Source organism: Sinocyclocheilus rhinocerous, unplaced genomic scaffold (assembly GCF_001515625.1).
Source record: "Sinocyclocheilus rhinocerous isolate Xijiao unplaced genomic scaffold, SAMN03320098_v1.1 scaffold302, whole genome shotgun sequence".
Classification (NCBI taxonomy): Eukaryota; Metazoa; Chordata; class Actinopteri; order Cypriniformes; family Cyprinidae; genus Sinocyclocheilus; species Sinocyclocheilus rhinocerous.
In genome coordinates, this window is record NW_015638976.1 from 192,879 (window position 1) to 197,878 (window position 5,000).

Genomic DNA, 5,000 nt, shown 5'->3' on the forward strand with positions numbered 1-5,000 from the left:
ACACACTCTCTCACAAACACACACACACACACACACTCTCACAAACACACACACACACACAGACACACACTCTCTCTCACAAACACACACACAGCTCTTGTTGTTGATCGGTTCGGATGTTTTGGTAGAATCTGACAGCTAATAAAATGATTTAGTGCACAAACAGGCCGAGCCTTCGCTTCCTCACGTGTGTGTTTGTAAACATTCATCCGTGATATCAAGCGTGTTTATGGCTCTGATGTTGTTCTCCATGACCGAACCCACTGACCTGCTCGGATGAATCTGATCAACACACATTTATCTGTGAAACAAGCTGACAACATGCTCGAAACACACTCAAAGTTCACCATCACAGTGCAGCACACATGAATAAACAACCCAAATAATCAAATCAACAATTACACTTGCAGAAAGCACAAATATTGTCCTCAAAATCAGCCTGAACTGCAAAATACACATTAAGTAAAGCTTTCCAAAAGCACAAACATAAAATAACACTCAGAAAGTTGTATTTACTGTACAGTATATTGTGAAAGTTTTAATCTAAGTTTCCTAGCATGAATGATTTCTGCTTCCTGTTTAGCGGTGACATCATAAAGCAGCAAACAACAGTTACGAGAGAAACGCTTTTATGGATATTCATAAAAATATCTACAATTAGATATAGATAGAGCTGCACTGAACGGGAAAAACACAGATAAACATCCTGCTAGTGCACGCGTTTCCTTCATCTGAGGGCTACGATTATAAAAACATCTTCAGAATACAGTAAAATATGCTATAATAATGAAAAAAAAAAGTTTAATTAAGTGGCTAAATGTCAACAGATGTACACTAAAATAATCATAATGTGGGTTTTTGGACATTTTGGTCCTCTTAAAGTAATGTTTATGGAACTTTATTAATATTTGCTATACATTGTAAGTAACGTTTTAGTAACCTTTCAATAACGTTGTGTGAGTGTGAGTGTGTGTGTTACACAGTCGTTATGTAATTGAGGTCAGCACTCGTCCAGTCATCATTCGAGTGTGTGTCAACAAGTGCTTTCATTGCTGTCTGATCCAAACACGCGTCACATGCTAGCGATCGCCGATTAGCAAAACATCACAGTGCAGCCCGATGCTCAACACTCTTTTGTTAGATTTGGACTACAAACGCTGGGGTCAGAGGTCGCGTGTTTGAGTTTAATATTAAGCCATTAAAGTCAGTGGAAGTGAACGGTAAACACAGGCGGAGCCGCGACTTTCTTCACGGTAAAAACACTTTATCAGCCAGATAAAAGCGAATGATGCACGTGAGCGCACTTTAAACACGCCGCAGCGGGGCATGCTGGGAAACCGGTGAGCGATCGGCACGCTGATATTGTTTTGAATCAAGCTGTTGTTGCTGTAAGATATCAGTGCTGGTTCATTGCTCTTCCCATGATGCTCCAGGATACTGCTAACATAGAATAACAGCGCTAAAATACAATAACAGTTTTAGTATCATTGAGATGCTATTATAGTTATGAATATTTTGAATTTATTAATACTTTTATATTTTTCCATTTTTGTATACATTTGAACTAGTTTTAGTTTAGTTGCCTGTTTTTGTTTTTTTTTCAATATGACTCCTATAGTTTTTTTTTTTTAAACATTCATTTAAATTGTAGTTTTAGTAATTGTTGCATTTAAAAAAAACATTAGTTTTTACTAATATTTTGAATTATTTGATATTTTCATTTAAATTTTAGTTAATTTTGGTAATTGTTGCATGTTTTTATAATTTAACTTTAAATGACTATTGTAGTTTTTATAAATATTTTGAACTAGTTTACTACTTATTACTAGTTTATTATTATTTTAGTTAATTATTTACATTTAAATTTGAATGTTTTAGCAATCTTGAGTATTTCTGTCAGTTTTATTCATTTTACTTTTTATTATGACTAGTATACATTTTATTAATATTTTGAATTACTTTTTTATATTATCCATTATGAGAAATGTTTTCTTGGCAACTAGCTGAAAGAATTTCAATTAACATTTATTTCAAGTTATTAATTTTTTTATGGTTTAAGATTTAGTGAACTCTTGATCCCATAAACCTATTTGTTGTTTACCGTTAGCATTAGCATGTTAGCACTTACTAAATAAATTCAGCTTAAAAGTCAAAATGATGTAACTTTTGGGTTTGCAAACTTAAACTGAAATGGAAAGCCAAAAGCACCTCCTCCTCTGTTTTGTGGGTAAAAAACACGAACGGATGCAAACAAATCCTGCAGAAATAATACAGGCCTTCCATACTAGATTAGACAAAACATACTACTCTTGATCTAGTACACTATGAAGTGTACTAATGGTATGTGAGTGAAAACAGTCAGAATGTGTTTCTCATGTTAGCCGGTGGACATTAAACACTAAATACATGCGTGAACAGGTGTTAAGTTTACACTACAACACAGCCAATAAAACGTTAAATATCAGAATATAAACACACGCTGCCGGTAAAGCGCTTCGGACACTCCTACATAATCAGTTATGATTGTTTATCAAAACCAATAAACACCACCAATGGAAGCACGCCAGATGTTTTGCTCATTCGTCATGCGTGTGGTTTTTCATTACAGTAGCACTTTAGTGGAGAGATCCACAGACAAACGGCGTTTATATTTGATGTGTGGAGCAGAAGGACTCTGGGAAAGTGAACGCTGCTGGTTTAATCAGTCTAGAGTGGATCTGAGGCATGTTCAGTGGATCAGCCAATCAGAGCGCAGGCTCCGCCCACAGGGCGTGGCTTACGGGCAGCGCTCACACACTTTCCAGTAAGAGACGTGACCCGCTGCACTGCTGGAGCGCCGCCAAATACACCTGCTCCACAGGTACATGAGTGTGTGTGAGAATACACACACGCGCTCACATCACACCCCAACTGCCATCATGTCATTAACATCATTAGGCTACAGTTTTAATGGAAAATAATTACAGCAGATGCACTGTGCTAGATGTTATTTACATTGGCGCAGAAAAACCTGAAGAACCCATTACATCAGAGCACACCTTGATGCTGTATCCCACAATGCAATGCATATAGTAAAATATTAAATAGACAAAAATGCATGCTAAAAATGAAAAGTATCAAACAATAAAAAAATATAAAAATTAAACATTAAAATAAATCACAACCAAAGCAGACTGCATGAAATACTGTATCCCACAATGCAATGCAATTTATAAAAAAAATAAATTTAAATTATTTACTAGCAATAAAACAAAAAAGGACAAAGTTAAACCTATTTTTTTTTTAAATGCCAAATATATTAATTTTTAATATTTTAATTTTTTTGCGAAAGTGTGTAGCACACAACCAGAGCAGATGGCATTAATGTATCCCACAATGCAATTTATTTAAAAAATATCAAGTTAAAAAACTATTTAAAATACTAAAAATTTAAAACATTTTAAACAATGTGCAAATTTATGAAACAATGCAAATATAGTATATTTTATGCATAATATTTTATATATAACATTACATTATGCAAATTATATTAATAAAATAAAACAAAAATGTATGCTAAATTTGTGCACAAAAAAGGTTTAAAATATGAATGAAATAATTTATGAATTGTAAATTGCTCTATATTGTATAAGGCATTTGTTTTATGTTGCAGATTTGCAATTCATTAAAATAAATTCATTATAAGTTCAGTATTATTTGCCCAGATACATTTTTTTTTTACACTCATTATATTTTGCGTAATTACACTTACAACTTATACCATTTATATTTCACACAAAATTGTTCATAAAATAATCTGCAAATAAAATATTATTCACCTGTACGTTACTGCAAACATACGCAATGAAAGTTATTGGAATTATTCGTTTTTTTAGAAAATTTAGTCAAATTTAAAAACATACATTTTACTGATAAATATAAAAAGTGTGTCCACAGTATGACATTAGGAGAGTGATTTAATGTCATCATGCAGTTATGAAATGTTTGTGTTTTTTACGGTAAGACTCTGGCAGCGACTTTGACCGCAGACAAAGGTTATTGTAACCTTTAAATAACAATCAACATAATCGCTGAGAAGTTTCTGTGCTCCTGAATGTCTGTGTGCGCGTGAGCTACAGTGAAGAAAGCGCATTAGTGTAGAACGCTTATAATTGTACGTTTTTAAATGTAGAGAGTGTGTAAGACGGTTTTATTAATATAGTAGGTGTACATTACCATATACATTTATTAGAACTGATGCAATACTATTTATGGGCTTAAAAACAAGCCTGAGACGTTAGTGAAGAGACTCGTGACACACGATGAACACACACGCGCATCGTCTCAAACACACATATTCTGCATATTCGGCTGAAATGAGTTTATTTCCCAAACCAGTTCTGGTGGTATGTGGTTTTTGACTTGTTTACACAACCTTGAGTTCACGTTCACGGGCTGATCTGGATGAGCAGATAAACCTGCATCAGGTCTACTTTAGCCTCTTCCCGCTCGTGGCACAGACTGGTTTAACTAGATCCTGCAGTAAACCGAGCATGGCATTGATCAAAACCGGCTTCGAAATCTCACCAATCTCAGAAATGTGCTTGCTGGGAAACCTACAAATGAAATATGAAAAATATGATTTACTAGGCGACATTATGACTACTCTATAGACTACACCAGCTAGTCACGGCTTTAATTGAGTTGAGCTCAAAATGTAAAAATGTAGTTGAGTAATGGCAGCCACTTAGGCGTCCTAGCAACAGATTAACAATCATACAGAACACCATAGCAACCACATAAAAATGCATTAGCAACCACTCCAAACTCAACAGCACAGCAAGTGCAACACAAAAGAGATTACAAGCAACTGCATAGCAACGCCATGGCAACCACTCCAATGTCCTAGCAACATGCTAACTACACTCTGAATGCCTTAGTAACTGCATAGCAACGCCCTGGCAACCACTCAGACAGCCTAGCAACATGCTTAGTACTGCTCAGAACACCTTATTAACTGC